Source organism: Marmota flaviventris, chromosome 1, assembly GCF_047511675.1.
Source record: "Marmota flaviventris isolate mMarFla1 chromosome 1, mMarFla1.hap1, whole genome shotgun sequence".
NCBI classification, from domain to species: Eukaryota; Metazoa; Chordata; class Mammalia; order Rodentia; family Sciuridae; genus Marmota; species Marmota flaviventris.
The window spans coordinates 7845300-7862994 of NC_092498.1; the positions used below are offsets into that span (position 1 = coordinate 7845300).

Here is a 17695-nt window from a genome sequence, read left to right on the forward strand (position 1 = left end):
ACACACGGCAAGCTCTAACCACAGAGTTGAACCAGAAGCTCTCTCTTCACTTCCCCCACTTTCTTCGAAAGGGGACTGTTTTTTGTGCAAGTATGCGCATTTACCTTTCTTATATTTACATAAATGTGATCCTTCTAAGTAGTTTTTTCTTCATTTTTCCTTCTCAGTACTAGAGACTGAATTTGGACCTTGCACATACTGGTAAGCACTCCACCACTGGGCTAAACCTCTGGTCCCTACGTACTGCTTTATGATTTAACTTTATCTTATACCACATCTTGGGGGAATCTTCTGGATAAAATATCAGTACACATTAATTTACCTCGGTTTTTAAAATACATTTTTTAAAAATTGTTTTACTTACTTATTTTTAAAATACTTTTTAAGTTGTAGATGGACACAATATCTTTATTTATTTATTTTTATGTGGTGCTAAGGGTCAAACCCAGCGCCACATGCATGTGAGGTGAACTCTCACCCACTGAGCTACAACCCTAGCCCCGAAATTTATTTTTTATGTGGAGCTGAGGATTGAACCCAGTGCATCAAATATGCAAGGCAAGTGCTCTACCACTGAGCCACAACTCCACCCCTCACAGTTTTTATTCAAAATTTTACTTTATTCATAGTCTCATCCATTTTTTTGAGAGAGAGAGAATTTTTTTTAATATTTATTTTTTAGTTTTCGGCGGGCACAACATCTTTATTTGTATGTGGTGCTGAGGATCGAACCCAGCACCACACACATGCCAGGCGAGCGCGCTACCGCTTGAGCCACATCCCCAGCCCAGTCTCATCCATTTTAATAGCTACAAAGTATTTATTAAATATATACTATATATGAATACATACTTCCAAATAGCTGTACCATAATTCATTTTACCATGATCTGAATGACGGACATGAAGCCATTTACTAACTTTTTAAAAATTATGAATGCTTTAAAAAACAAACAAACTTTTATTTACTTTTACATGGCGCTGAGAATTGAACCCATGGCCTTGCTGGTGCTAGGTGAGCTCTCTACCGCTGAGCCACAACTCCAGCCCTGAATGCTTTAAGAACTCTCCTTATCTTCACATGCATGAATAAGAACTTTCGTAAGAAGGATTCTGAGACAACAGTGTCTCTAGGTCAGAGAGTATAAACATATTCAATGATGGCAAACACTGTCATGCTGCTTTCCTATCAGACTTTGTCATTATGCCCCACACACGGATAAACCTTTTTTTCTTTTTCTGTACTTGAACCAAGGGGTGCTTAATCACTGAGCCACATCTCCAGCCCCTTTAAATAATATTTTATTTAGAGACAGGGTCTTGCTGAGTTGTTAAGTACCCTGCTAGACTGGTGAGGCTGGCTTTGAACTTGCAATCCTCCTGCCTCAGCCTCCTGAGTCACTGGGATTACAGGTGTGCCACACCCCGCCCAGCTGTCATGGATTAAACCCTGTTTCCTAAGATCCTAGCAGTTTGCTGACATCCTACCAAGAAAAAGTCAACAAATTTATCGAGAATGTTGACAGACTTCTTGAATGTGCATGTCTTTCTTTTATAATGAGAAAAATGTTTTAAAATTATGTTGAAATGTGACTTTTCAGGAAAGCAAAGGCATCAAAATGGTAAAAGTGATTTTTCTGGAGACTGGTTGTGGGCAATGTTCATTTCTTTCATAATCTGTAAAAGGTACAGGTAATTAAATGCAAGAATGTTAATATTAAAACTAAATATTATAGAAAAATAGTGGTTATAGAGGAAGAAAAGGAGAGAGTGAGAAGAAAATGAAAGGTACTATAAGTCCCTGTTTGCTTACCACACAGTTGGGGAGCTTGTTTGCTTATACTCCAAAACAGTACCGATTTCGGCTTTCAGGACACAAAAACACTTATTTGGAATGGGTATTAGAGTGAATTATTTAAGATGTTATTAAAACACATAATTGTTACAATCTAAAAGTAGAAATGATTTAAGCATCTTAGAAAAAAAATAATCTTGGGCTGGGATTGTAGCTCAGGGGTTGAGTTCAATACTCCCATACTACATAAAAATAAAGGTATTGTGTCCACCAACAACTAAAAAAAATTTTAAATAGAAAAAACTTAATAATTTTGTTATTTTGGGCCATAATTAAGCTTATTTTAAAAGGACATTGGCTTATAAAATGAAGTTTGTCATATAATAAATTTAGTGGCAAAATGAATAAGCTTTTTATTGAAAAGGTTCTGCCAGTGTTCATTAACACATTATCTTTTGCTTTCAAATGATACATTTTTGAGTCATAGATTATTAAAGATCCTAGGTTAATTTTTTAAAAAATTTTATTTTTTAGTTGTAGTTGGACATAATACCTTTACTGATATTTATCTTTATGTGGTGCTGAGGATCGAACCCAGGGCCTCACATTCGCAAGACAAATGCTCTACCCTGAGCCACAACCCTAGCTCCCCTAGGTTAATGTTTGTATGAGAGTTTCAAAAGTTTATGAGGTCAATTTCCAGTGCAATATTCTAAGTTCAAGGTTTTCCCCCATAAATTTCACAGGTAAAATATGCGTGACCCCATTGCAGAGTGAGTAAACTCTATCACTTGATATATTGCCCTTAGTTTCAAATGGCTGCTTTTAAAAACATATGGTTCCTAGTTGAAGTTTTATCACTGCCACTGTTTCTCTTAGAAGACTACACACCAGTTTGGTAAATTTCATCAGTGGGAAAATATTTTCTTGAGTTAGGGATGAGTTTCTGCAGTTGGAAATATTTCTTACATTTAAAACATGGAATCAGAATATGTTCTTTTAATGGTGGCGATGTCTTTCCTCAGCAGTCATTACTGAGATTTGCAAAGCTACTGTCAATAGGCTGCTGTAGAACTTGTATGAATCAGACTTGCCTTACTTGTTCATCCAACCTGGTGTCCTGTGCCCGCAGGCCACAGGTGTTGGCATGTTGTGTGTGCCACAGCACTCTTCCCATGGGCCCACAGGGCCTCAGGGGTGAAAGGACATGCAGTGAGAGACAACCCTGTAGCTCAAACCCACTAAGGACATTCAGAATTGGAGGACGACACCACCCTGGACAGTGGAAGAGATCAGGATCTTAACTGACAAAAATATCTATTATCCGAAGTATTAGTAACTCAAAGCTCACCCACCACATCCAGTAACTCAGGAATTCTGTCAGAAACCCGAGAGTCTGACAACAACCTGAGTCCTGGTTACACATCTGCTTTGGAGATCCTACAGGATGATTCTAGAGGTAGGAAAATCAGTACACCCCTTACCCCCTGCCCCAGGCTATTTAAAGGACCAGTTCATTCTGCTCTTGCCTCATCACTGACCTGGCCACTTTCTTATCTTGGCACAGCTACCTAGTCCTGTGCTCCAAAGCCCACATCCCTCCTTCCCTTGCTTCTTGCTTTCCTGAGGAACCCTTCCTTATGTAGGTCACTACCCTCCAACCCCCATCTATACTCCTGACCTGGTATGAATGGAGCACAGATTTGCATTGAAGGAGGAGAAAAAGAGACACTACTAAATTATTCAAGTTTGCTTTTGGGGATATGAATGTCATTGCTCTGGAGCAGAATCATCTGGTGGAGGAAATGTCTTAACAAACTCTATTGTCCCAAGTGATCCACACTCCCTTTCCTTTTAAAAAATAACTTCAAATGGAATCCACTGAGCTTCATCCCTAACTCTTTTTACATTTTGAGACAGGGACTCACCAACAGGCTGGCCTTAAACTTGCAATTGTCCTGCCTCAGACTCCTGAGTAGCTGGCATCATAGGTGTGCCCTGCTCACCTGGATGATCATAACAATTTTAAAATAAATGTATTTAAAATATCCAGACTTATGGAATGACATACTGCTAATTACTTAAAAACTAATCTTAAAACAATTTAACATTAAAATAGATTGTTTATTTTTTACAATAAACATGTTACCTTTTAATTAACTAAACTGAGAAAATTAATAACCATAATGAGCTAAGGTTTGGCATATAAAGATCTTGAGAGACAGCAGAATGACCACAAATTTAAAATGAGTCTCAGTGTGATGAAGGCTTCTTTTTAAAGAACAATAAACACTTCAGTAATCTGAAAAAAAAAAAAACAAAAAAAAACTTCACTGTGATATAATTTACATACTGTAAGCCTCAGCCTTTTAAACTATACAATTCAATGGTTAGTACATTTACAGAGTTGTACCACCTTCACCTGATCAATTTTAGAATATTTTCATGTGGATGAGGGATCATGTATGGCTCAGACTTTAAACTCCTATGTAAACATTTTAAAATTCTTCTAGAGTTGAAAAGTTATACTGTATTTTGGGTAAGGAATTCTTTAATCTTGTTACTTATCAAGTGATTTTTTGTAGTGGGGATTGATCCCAGGGGCACTTAACCACTGAGCTACATCCCCAGTCCTTTCTTATATTTTATCTAGAGACAGGGTCTCACTGAGTTGCTTAGGGCCTTGAGTAGTTGCTGAGGCTATCTTTGAACTTGTGATCCTCCTGCCTCAGCCTCCTAAGCTGCTGGAATTATAGGCATGTGGCACTGTGACCAGCTAAGTGGAGTGATTCTCAGTTGCTTTCAATAAACTGCAGAATTCAAGGAGTGCTAAAACATCTTGGGTTAGGCATGGTAGTACTTATCTGTAATCCCAGTGAGTGGGGAGGCTGAGGCAGGATCACAAATTTGCAGCCAGACTCAGAAACTTAGTGAGACCCTGTCTCAAAAATGAAAAGAAAAAAAAAAAAAAAAAAAAGGGCTGGGGATGTAGCTCAGTGGTAAAATGCCCCTGGGTTCAATTCCCAGTATATGTGTGTATATATAAATATATGAATGAATCTTGGGATTCAGTAAAAGTTTATTTTATTCAGATGAACATTCTCAGAGAATTTACTTTTCAACTTCTGTGTTTCCAGCCTACAGAATTCCTTTTTTTTTTTTTTAAGAGAGAGAGGGGGAGAGAGAGAGAGAGAATTTTTTTTTTAATATTTATTTTTTAGTTTTTGGCGGACACAACATCTTTGTTTGTATGTGGTGCTGTGGATCGAACCCGGGCCGCACGCATGCCAGGCAAGCGCGCTACCGCTTGAGCCACATCCCCAGCCCCAGCCTACAGAATTTTAATCTACTGTCTTCCTTCAACATAATCTCTTCTTCCCCTCCTTTATTCCTGCCTCCCTTTCTTATCCTTTTCAGTACAGTGATCAAAAATGCTCTAGTACTGACTTTTGTGGATATCTCAAAGTCATTATTTTGAAGTTTGATGATAAAGTCGGTTACTGTTTTGGGCCTTAAGACCTTGTGTCTACACAACTAGTTTTCCTGGTCCCTTCCCTATGGCTTTGTTTGATGGCTCAGAGATTAATTTCATCTCTAAATTGTCTTGAACTTTCCTTATGAAAAAACAGCATTGCCCTGGAAGTACAATTTTTTGGTGGGAGAAACTTCTTAACAAGCAAGTTCTGATCTTGTCCCCGAGTTATCAAACACCCTTTAAAAAAAAAAAAACTTTACTGTGATATAATTTACATACTATAAGGTTCAGCCTTTGAAACTGAACAATTCAACAGTTTTTGGCATAGAGCTATACTACATTCACCATAATCTCATTTTAGAATATTTTTAGATCCCCAAAGCAAACTCACTTAATTTAGTAGTCTTTTTTCCTAACCCCTCCCATCCTACGAAGCCATTTTATAGGTCTGCATATTCTATATTTCTCATAAATGGAACTATAAAATGTGTTATCTTTTGTGAATGGTTTCCTTGTCCTTAACACAATGTCACTTTTTTGGTTTATGTAGTGCTGAGGACTGAACCCAGGGTCTCAGGCATGCTAGGCATAATACTCTAACACTGAGCTACATCCCTAGTCCTATTCCTTCTGGTAAGAGTTTCCAGTTTTGGCTATTAGGAGTAGTGTTCTTATATATATTCTTGCATGTATTTTGGCAATTTTTGGGGGGCATTTCCTTATTTTTAAAATTTTGGCAAATATATAAGCACATATAATCGCTACATCTATAGAGTAGAGTTTGTTAGGTTATAGGGTATTACATATTTATTTTCTTTTTTTGGGGGGAGTACTGGGGAATGAACTCAGGGGCACTCTCACTGAACCATATCTCCAGCTCTATTTTGTATTTTATTTAGAGACACGGTCTCACCAAATTGCTTAGTGCCTCACTTTTGCTGAGGCTGGCTTTGAACTTCTAAACCTCCTCCCTTTTGTACTGGGGATTGATCCCAGGGGTACTTAACCACTGAGCTACATCCCCAGCCCTTTTTTATATTTTATCTGGAGACATTATTTTATCTAGTGTCCCGAGCTGCTGGGATTACAGGTGTGCACCACTGTGCCTGGCCATGTTTAATACAAACTATCTGACCAATTTTCCAAAGTGGTTGTACCAAATTATACTCTTATGAGCAGCGTACAAGAATTTTGCTTGCTTCATATCCTTGCCAACACTTCGTATCTTCCATATATATAATTTTTTTTTTTTTCCTGAGGAGGGCAGAGAAGGTGGCAACAAAGGGAGATGTGCCCCTCTTTTCATCTGTCAGTGAGACTTTTATGCAATTATCTTGCATTGCAGTTAAGTGAATGAGCATATTTTTCTGTTTTAGCCATTCGATAGACAGTAATTCTGGTTTTATTTGTATTTTTCTGATAACTAGTGAAATCAAGCACTTTTTATGTTTGTTAGACATTTATACTTTTTTAGGTATCAGTTTAAAGGTTTTTCCCTCTTTGCCTAATTATTAATATTTTGTCCTCTTTTCCAAATTGTATTGTAGTTTTTTTAAAGAAATAATCTGTTAAGTGTTTTATCAGATAAGTGTACTGTGAATTTCTTCTGTTTTTTGAACTGTTTTTTCAATATCTTAACCCATTAAGTTCCATTGTCCCAGATGAGGAATACCTATAAATTTAAATTGAGCAACAAATGTTAACTTTTAAAATATTTTTTTGAGTTCTATTCTCTTGAAAAATAGGTGAAGAGCATCTGAAAACATATTTCCATATATATATATATATATATATATATATATATATATATATGGTATATGTAAATTCACCATTGATTTCCAACCTGTTTTAATACAGATTTTAATATACCTGTGTCAATTTTGTTGATTTGCAGAACTGACAGTTTGGGGTTTAATGGTATTTTTTGGTGATCAGATGTCCTTAACTTTATCATAGTTAATTTTCCTCCTTTATGGTCCTTTAGTCCATTTCAAAGCATGTTTTTTTTTCTGTGTTTTCTTCACACTTGGATAAACAACCCGTCTGGTGTGAGGCAGAGGTGGAGATTCCTGGCTCTCCCCTATTGAATGGATAGCCAGCTGATCCATAGCTAATTATTGAAAAGACTATCCTTTTCCCTACTGCATTGTAAAACTACCTTTGTCATAAATCAGGTAACATATAAATATGGTCCTGTTTCTGGCCTATTTTATCACCCTTTGGTCTATTTGTCCATCTGTGGATCTTTTTAGATTTTAGAGGCTAGGTATGCATCTCAGTGGTACAGTATGTGCTTAGTATGCATGAGGCCCTGGGTTCTATCCCCAGTACCAAAAACTATGATGATGAAATAATAAAAAGCTAGCTTTTGATATCTTTAACAAAGTTGCCCAACTTCATTCCTCTTCAATTCTATTGTTTCTTTTTGACCTTTTGCACATTTCATGTATATTTTAGAATGAATTTATCAACCTACACACAAAACACACATGTACACTCATCAACAAATTCGTGAATTTGGACTGATTTTTCAAAATCTGTGCATTTCCTAAATCATACAAGTGATATCCCTTCTATTTATTTAAGTCTTTTTCAGTTTTCCTACAAATAATTTTGTAATATTCACTTGCATAGATCTTGCATGTTCTTCCTCAGATTAGCAGGAATTGGATGCTTTCCAAAAGGTATACATTATCACTTTAAATGCTTAATTCCTCCCTGTTCATTGCTTCTATATAGAAATTGATTTTTGTAGTGGGGTAGTGGTGCACACCTGGAATCCCTCCTACTCCAGAGGCTGAGGCAAGAGGACGTAAGTTCAAAGTTAGCCTGGACTACATAATAAGACAGTTTTAAAAAAATAAGTGGGGAGAGGGATGCTGGGGATGTAGCTCAGCAGTATGGCACTTGCCCAGAACTTGCTAGGTTCTGGGTTCAAGTACTGCAAAAACAAAACAAAAAAATGTTGAATGCTAAGTGAATAAGTGAAGGTGTGAGAAGTAAATTTGCCCCTATCCCGTAAGGTACAGCTTTCTGACTTCGGGGTTTAACTCTTCCATTTTTGGTTTCATCACTTAACTGTAATAGCGAATCTCTGCTTTAACTGAGGACAGAATGACTTAGTAGTGTTTAACATGAGCATCCTTAGACATACAGATTAGTAACTTTCACCCTTCTCATCTGCCTTTGTTTCACCTCACTTTATGCTTCACTAGGTTCCCTTAATAACTAGCATACACACATTAAAACACTTTTTCTTTCATGATTATAAAGATTTGTACAATAGGCCTATGTAATTTTTTCTCTCCAAGGTTGAAAATCAATTTTTTTGGCAGCAAAAATGAAATCTTTTTTCCCTTTTAACCTTTTTATATTTGTTAATATACAAAAGATAGTTGAGACAACATATGCTGTGCATATACAATGAGCTCCTTTTGCAATGCTTTCAAATTCTTTTCTCCCATCCATCATTTGAATCTAAATTATCTTAACTGGTGAATGTCATTACTGGATTAAGACAATGTTGTGATTTCACTGGTATCCTTCCTTCCCGTTTCAACTTGGCCTTCATATTTAAATATTATAAATACTATAATACCACTCACCACTCCACTCTATTCTCACCCAGTGAAAACTCTCAGCTTTAAGTGTATTCTGTACATTTGATCAGACCAGATGTTCATGTTCATCTCAAGAACCCTTGCTGCTCCATCAATCTGTACCTTGTGCTTTCCTTAGAAGCCTGCTGAGGAATGTCCTTTTCTGAGATATTTTTTGAAAAATATTGATTCTACACATCCCTTGGCTCTAAATGCCTTAATAATTCATGATGTATTTCACATTATGTTGCAATCATTCATATGCTGCAATGATCTGCTAAGTCCCAATTTCCTTGAGTTTTTCCCTAAAAATGCTATTTTTAATACGTAATATTAAAGGACAGATAAAAACAGTAATAGTAACCTAGGGACAAGTAGTTACTTTTGAGATTTAAATTGCTTGTTAAAAAGCAATTGTTAAGGGGCTGGGGTTGTGGCTCAGCGGTAGAGCACTTGCCTAGCATGTGCAAGGCCCTGGGTTCGATACTCAGCACCACATGAATATAAATAAAATAAAAAGGTACTGTGTCCAACTACTAAAAAAAAAAAAAAAAAAAAAAAAGCACTTGCAACTTAGCAAGACCCTGAAGCTCAGCAAAAAATCAATGTATTGATGTATTGGTGACTGTTAGGTATAACAGATGGAATGTGTCACGTTATTTTATAGTTATAGTTACACAATGTCTACTTTTGTGCTCTTATCATTTATTTTTTTAATTTAGACTCGACTGCTTTTTTTCTCTATTTTTTTAGCTTCCTTTCCTCTACACGCATTACCCAATATTGAATTGGTTCAGAATATGAGGAGTATTAGATGGTCATTTAGGAAACGTAGGAAAATCACAGGTTAAATCAGAACTCTGATAGCCATTAAAAATCCTGGTTATTAAAAAAAAAAATGTCTTTAAGGCAGGGATAGAGCTCAGAGGCAGGGTGCTTGCCTAGCATCCACCTGCAAGGCCCTGGGTTCCATCAGTCCTTGGCACTGCCTCTCACCAAAAAAAGAAAAAGAAAAACATTTCTCTAGACATCGAACCCATGGCTTTTAAAAAGCCGTCTTAACTCTCAAACGTGGAGTCACAGTTACCGCTGGGGAGTGATATTCTGCCCTCCAGATGCATCCTTTCACAAATACAATGTGGAATACCCTTAATGTCATTGCCAGATGAAGCAGGGAGACCAGGCTCTAAGCATGATCTCTCTCAATCCCTCTGGGTTGAGCCACTGCCCTCGGGATCCTCAGGAACCATCGGGAAATGTGACCTCGCTAACTTAGCAGGCATAACAGCAAGAGGCGGCAGAACCGCACACGCCCTCACGCGTGCTTAACCAGGTTGCGTGCTGGGACCGTGAACCTCGGGAAGGTCTGAGACACCGCGATTTGAGAGTCTGGACTGCAGCGTCGCCCTTTCCCAGGAGCCGCGAGCTCCGCCGGCAAGGTGTAGGCGGCGGGGAAAGGCTGCCGAAGGGCACCCGCCCAGTTGGCCGCGTAGACACGTCCCGCGCGGGCCGCCGCGCGCCTCCGGTCCGTGGGCGCCACACCGAGCGCAGGCCGGCCAGGCCTCGGCTTCCGCGCGGGGAGAAGAGCGCGACAGTTAAAACCGTTAGCGCTCGGAGTTTTGAACTGGTTCAAACTTGGCTCCAGCGCCCGCCCCGCCCCCGCCCGGGAACTCCGAGGAGATGGTTCCCGCCAAGAGCAGCGAGCGCTTCGTCCCGCCCTCCGGCCGGTTCCCGCCATCCCGTCCTCCCCGCCCGCGGAGGGCTTCGGCCCCCACCGAGTACCCCTGTCCCAGCCAGCTTGCCCACCGCTTTCCTGAAAGGCGCCGAGGGTTCGGCGAAAGAACAAAGAAGCGGCGGCGGCGGCGGCGGCGCTTCCACACTGCGAGCCGCGTTCTTCAGAGCGAGCCCCGCCACCCGCGCACGCGCCGCCCGCGAGCCCCGAGCGCACTCTGCGTGGGGATCGCTCGGCGCCTCCACGCCCGGCGGGCCCTGTGATTGGACGGGCACCCGCTCGCATCCCGCCAATCGGGGTGGCGCTTCATTGGACTTGGCGGGGGGGCAAATAAAAGCGATGGCGATTGGGCTGCCGCGTTTGGCGCTCGGTCCGGTCGCGTCCGACACCCAGTGGGACACAGAAGGCAGTGGAGCCCCGGCGGCGGCGGCGGCGGCGGCGGCGCGCGGGAGAGGCGCGGGCTGGCGCGCGGGACGAAGGTAACGCGCGCTGTCGGCGGCCGGCCGCCGAAGCTCTGGAGCGCGACCCGGGGCGACGGCGACGCCGGGACCTCCCCGTCGCTGCCCGGCTGGTCCCCGGCATGGCCCGAGCGGGGCTCTCCCGGGCGCCGCTTTTGTAGGGGCCCGGGTGGGTGAGGGGAGACCCCCTCGGAGGGGCCGTGAGGCGCGGGGTTGGCCGGCGCGACTCCGTAAGTGGACAGCGCCGACCCCCCCGCGGAGATGCGGACGCGGGGCGGGGGGCTCCTGTCCGCGCGTCTGCCCCCGCCCGGGCCGGGGGCGTTCCAGTGGCCGGTCCGGAGTGGCAGCCCCGAGCCTCACGTCTCCTTTGTGTGGCGGGGCGGCGGGAGGGTCCGGGTGGGACGGGACAGACAAGTTGGTGGGACCGAGCCGCGAGTCCACACTCAGACAAAGGGCGGACTGTGCCCCGGGAGGGTTCGGCGCGAGGGGAGGGCGCGACACTCGGGTCCCGCCGCGGCGGGCGGGGGCGTGGGCGGGCGCGGGTGGGCAGGGCTGGCCCCGCGGCCCCCGTCCGCCCGGCGCCGCCTCCCCGGCCCGGGCGCTGCGGGAGGGCGTGCGCGGCGTGGGACCCGGTGGCTGGCGGCTGACATTTCCCGGGAGCAGTCCGAAACCCCGTGCGCCGGTCTCGGGCCGCGCTCGCCGAGCTTTATGCTAAGTTGGAGGCAAGAGTGGAGCTGTCTTCCTCCCTCGGCTATGTTGGCGTGGAGGGCTCTCCGTGGAGTGCCCACTGCATTGGGTGTCCCCCGCCATCCGCACAAGATGCGTGCCGCAGGGTTACTTTCTGAAAACCGGAGGAGTGGAGAAGCACAGGCTTGGTCTTTTGGAAAACTTGGTGAATGTCTCGTGAGTTCCCATTTTGTAAAAAATCGTAATCTTAAAAAACAAAAACAAAAAATGCCGTGCTGTTTTGGCCAACTTGCGTGATTTATATGAGAATGGCGACAGGTGCTAACGAAACCAACTGTCATTTAGTGATTAATTCCCAAATCCCCGGGGGTTGAATGAGGATATAGTAGAAGTAGGTGATCGAAATAAAGTGTCTGTGACGAATGTGTGCTTAGACCACAGGGTTGGCAATTTCTTATTAATTGGTCTTGTTTTCCGTGAACAATAGCATTAGTGAGTCAGAAAAGACTGGATGTACAACTGTTTGTTGCCTAAGAAATTGCATGTGTGCTGCCCGCAGTTCAAACTAAACTTCCTTTGTTTATCGCACAGGATCTATAAAATTTAAATTCATTTGGAAGTAAAAATCTGTCTTTGATACTTGCAGTGGTTTACTACAAGGCTTACTTTCTAGGCTTCAAAATGGTCGTTATCAGTTTAATTTTATAGTGTTACATGAAACATTTGAAAAATAAACTTTTAATGCTGGTATAGTTGAATGTAGTTTATGCTTCTAAGGGTTTTGAAGTTTATTTTCCATTAATTTTCATTCATCAGCATTAGCAATTCATTTATACCAAGGAATAAAATGCAGAACAGGTGTGTAAACCTTTTTATTAATAATTTGATTTGCAAGAAAAGAAATTATTTAAGATGTATTTTAATTCCTTGTTCACCATCTCTGAAGTTAGGAATGGTTGGGATTTTGGTCTTAAATATAAAGAATCCTGTTGTCTCTTTTCGGAGGTGTGTTGAGAATGACATGTTTAAAGTCCGAGAAACATTTAGGAAGATCCCCTCATAAATTCTTATTTTGTTGGAAGTGAATATATGTCAAGAAGTTGGGAATATAGGCTCTCTTCTGGTTACATTGTTTCCTCTGATGGAAGACATAACCTGTGCATCTGCTAACTTTCAAACAAATGGAGACAAAGACATGCAGTGAATCGGATCCGTTTTGTAGTGTTGAACATAAAACATTACAGGTGTTGCTGTTTTGGGATTGTAAAATAAGATTTATGTTTTTATTAGTTACTAATAATAATATTTAAAAATCCTGTTGAGAGTCTTGTCCATTATTATGAGATGAGCTACTTGTGCAGTGCAGATTTTTGGCAAGACATTTGGGTATTTTAGGATTTAAGAATTTTCATTTTGTTCTGTATTTTCTGTATTCGATATTTGCTCTTTCTCTTTGCCACAAGGTATTTTTTAAGAAGCCTCTGGCAAATTGGTTAACATTTTTGTTTTAAATTATTTTCTGGTAGAATTAAGAATATATTTAGTTTAAGTAGCAGTGATAGAAAAGAAAAACACTTGTTGATTTAGTGCAGTTAGACAAATAGTTTTTTTGGGGGGGGAGGGGATTGGCTTTGTCTTGCATAGATACATATATGTGATTATCTTCCTGTTTGTCATTTAAAAATTTCAAGCAAATTTCTCCAGGTCACACTGGAGTTTTTCCAGGATCTCTTCTATCCTTTGAAGTGTTGTTCTTAAGAAGTACAAATTTATTTTAGTATTGGTCTTTAAATGGATAATTAAGAAAGTTGATATGCTGCTTTTAAAAACCAGCATGAAAAATCTGATGATGATATAATGAGTTATGGGGTCAATTAGAAATGATTTATGAATTAGCTTTTGAAGTCTTTATGTCAATATAGATGATGAAAAATTTTTGTGGGGCAGTGAAACCTTTGGGGCAGCATAGGTGGAGAGGAACAGTTCATTAAATTCAGAGGAAGGTTCATCAGATGATATGCTTTACCTTGCAGAAGCCTTCCCTGAATTCCCAGGCACTCTTGGATTCCCATAGGGCTTTGTTCACACTTTTATTATAGCTCATATCAAATTGTATTGTAATCACTGTTCATTCATCCTTCTCCCTCAATACTATACTCTTTAAGTGCCTCAAGTCAGAGGCTCTTATTTTCTTTGTATACCTATCATCTAGGTTGGTAGTTGGTAGAGAATAGGAATTTTAATAATTGAATAAATTAAGGAAACATGAAAGATGTAGTGAAATAATTTGACAAAGGAACTTGCAAAGCAAACAGGATATATTAATATTTATGTCATGAGGAACTTTGTAAGGTGTTTTCCACCCTTTTTGAGAAGTAATGATTACAAAGACGAAAAAGTGTCAAGGTAAATCAGTTCCAGTGTTTTTTCCTTGTTATAATCTGTGATATTGAAAATTGTAAATTAAGTATATCTGTTGGTATTTATATTTGGTATTTTAGGCAACTAGAGAGAAGCTTGATGAATCATGTGGATGTCTAGCATGTAGTATCTGTTTGATTTGATATTGATATTGATAACCGTTGGGCAAAAATATGAGGAAGGGGAGAGAAAGAGAGGGTGGCATATTTTTTTAATTGGAAGGTGTTAGAATTAATGTATTTTGTCTTAGAATAATTAGAGGTGGGTCTTGAAGCTGAAACTGACTAGACTCCTTATGATGTAGTTAGGGATCACTTACTGGGATGTTCTTTATTCTTTTAAAATGATACAGATTAGTAAATCCAGTAATATCTCAAACATTTGATACATTTATAAAATGATTGTACAGTTACATACTTTTCCACTTGGTAGAAAAATATGACAAAAATGAAATGAATAAAGGAATTACAGTTGTGCATTGCATACTGAAGTTTTGGTCAGTGATGGACCATATGTGTAAGGGTGGTTCCATAAGCTGATATTGCCTAGTGACATTGTAGCCATCTTAATTTGTATAAGTACACCCAGGGATGTTCACACAATGAAAAAATGGCCTAACAGTGCATTTCTGAAAATGTATCCTGTTGTTAAGTAACATGTGAATTTTATATTAAAGTGCCTACTATTTATCAGATGCTTGGTTTCTTACTATGGTAAAATTCATATTGAATACTTTTTAATTCTTATAAAATCTACCCTGCAGCTATTAAAAGATGAGAACAAATATGTTATATGCATACAGTAAAATATTCTGAAATAAAAGAAATGAAATTCTGGTACATACTGTACAACATGGGTAAACCTCAAGGATATTATGTTAAATGAAGTAAGTCAGACATGACCTTTTGTACAAAAAAACATACAAAACTTGAATGATTTTATTTGTATAGGTAGCTAGAATAGGCAGTTTCAGAGAGGCAGCAAGTAGAGGTTACCAGAGACAGAAGAGAGGTGAATGGGGAGTTATTATTTAATGAATATAGAATTTGTGTTTAGAATGATGACAGAATTCTGGAGATAGATGATGGGGATGATGGATAGATGGATGGTTGAATAGTACTTTGTACAGTTGGCCCTCCATGTCCACAGTTTCTGTATCCACAGATTTGACCAACTGCTGGTTGAAAATATTACCAAAAAATAGTGTTGTACTGAACATGTACAGATATTTTTCCTTGCTGTTATTCCTTAAACAATGCGTTATAATAGCAATTTACATAACATTTGCTTTATGTCAGGCATTATAAGTGACCCTGTCACCAAAATTGGTGATGTACCCTTGTAATCACAGCTATTTGAGAGGGTGAGGAAGGAGGATTGCTTGAATCCAGGAGGGTGATACCAGCCTGGGTAATGTGGTGAGACAGGAGGATGTGTGTATGTTCTGTGTAGATACCGTGCCATTTTGTCTAAGGAGTTTGAGTATGGATTTGGGTATCTGTGTAGAGTTCTGGAACTTAGCTTTCTTGGATAGCAAGGTACAGAGGTACTTAATGTCACGGAATTGGACATTTAGAAATGGTTAAAGTGGTAAACATTGCAGATATTTTACTAGAATACAAAACAATGCACTCTGCAAACCTGTATCTATAATTTAACTGAAAGAAACTAGTTTCGAGGGGTTAAGAACCTGTTCAGAATTATTTGAAGTCGGGATCCAAACTTCATTCTCTTTGAATCCCATATTATATACTTCATGCTACGTTCTGACTTACTGGATATTAAAGATATGTCAACTCCAAGAAGAATGAGTTCATTTGAACCAATCATTTACATTTAAAAGTAGATCATTGTAGTTTATGCACTAAAAGATGTCTTTGAAGATTTCTGTCTCAGCCATAGCTTTGATAGTATGAATTTATGGGGGGTATATTATAAGGTGCTTGCTTGGGTTCAGTTCCTGAGTTGCTAGTTTGTGCTTGGGATGTTGTCTTCTTAATAGTTTGAGGTTTCTTATCTGTAAATTGGTAAGGGTAATGATGACATCCAATAAAATCAATAAATAAAATAAAGTGACTGTGACAAATAAAGAAATTAATATTCACCAAACCTTAGAACCCTGGCACAAAGTTTATTATTGCACCAATATTGTTTTTTAATTGATGTAATTTTCATTTGTTAAACCAAGTTTAAATGTGTTTCTCAAGTTTAAATGTGTGCTTAGGTATGCAAAGAAAATGGTGCTACATAGTTTTTATCTATTTCTAGAAATGTCTGTTGATTAAAAGTAATGTTTTCAGTTTATTTATTTATTTTTTTGGGTACCAGGAATTTAACTCAGGGGCACCCAATCACTGAGTCACATCCCCAGCCCTTTCAGTATTTTATTTATAGACAAGGTCTTACTGAATTGCTTAGGGCCTTGCTAAGTTGCTGAGGCTAGCTTTGAACTTGGGATCCTCCTGCCTCAGTTTCCGGAGCTGCTGGGATTACAAGCATGTGCCACCATGCTAGCACTCAGATTATTTATTTTTTACAGGAGGAAAAGTTTATTTTGGGGCTCAATGTTGCAGATGTCTCAGTCCATAGAAGACTGGCTCCATTCCTTGGTGCTTGACGAGAAGCAGCAAACCATGGAGGAAGAGTGTATGGAGGAAAGTGGCTCAGGACACAGTCAGGAAGCAGAGAGAGAGCTGTGTTCAGTTTAAAACACTGAAACAACACAGATGTTTTTAAGATGAATGATTTTTTGATCCCTATAATCCTATTAGTAGTTTGGTATATATTCCTCCCAAATTTTTGTATATGAATGTGTATTTTTACAAAGCTACTATAAAAATGAAACCAAGTTATTTGGTTTTAACACAATTTTTTTAGGTCAATGCAGAGATCTATTTTATTGAAATTGGCTGTTTCTCTTAGGGCTTGTTATGTGCTTAACACTTAGTCTAGATGCTTTATGCTCATTATTTTATATAGATAACCTTAACATCAACAGATGGAGCATTTGGGTAACAAGAACTACTTAGTAGTTGAGGAGGGATTTATTTATTTGTTTATTTATTACTGGTACTGGGATTGAATTTAGGGGCACCTGACCATTGAGCCACATCCACCCCCCCTCCCCCCCGCCCCCCATTTTGTATTTTATTTAGAGGCAGGATTTTACTGAGTTGCTTAGTGCCTTGCTATTTCTGAGGCTGGCTTTGAACTTGTGATCCTACTGCCTCAGCCTTTGTAGCTGCTGGGATTACAGGCCTGGCCCATCGAGGAAGGATTTAATTTGGAAACTTTGGTTTAAAGTTCCCATTTCATCAGTGTTGTTTTGGGTAAGGCTGGGGATCAAACTCAGGGCATCCGCCTGTGCTACGCAAGTACCCAACCTTTGAGCTACACCTTCAGCCTCTTGTCTTTTTTTTTTTTTTTTTTTGTAAGACCCACAAGTTAACTGGGCACGGTGTCACATGCCTGTAATCCCAGCAGTTTGGGAGGCTTGAGACAGGAGGATTGCAAGTTCAAAGCTAGCCTC

The 17695-nt window shown here is 39.9% G+C and overlaps 1 protein-coding gene across 7 annotated transcripts in view; it reads left to right on the plus strand.

Moving 5' to 3' along the window:
• The first annotated feature begins 11006 nt into the window (after positions 1-11006).
• Ezh2 (enhancer of zeste 2 polycomb repressive complex 2 subunit) overlaps positions 11007-17695 on the plus strand; it is a 79925-nt gene continuing 73236 nt past the window's right edge. For all 7 annotated transcript variants that reach the window (XM_071611216.1, XM_034637000.2, XM_027943431.3 and 4 more), the window contains exon 1: positions 11007-11079. The gene's annotated coding sequence lies outside the window, so the exon portion shown is untranslated. The remainder of the gene's footprint in view (positions 11080-17695) is intronic.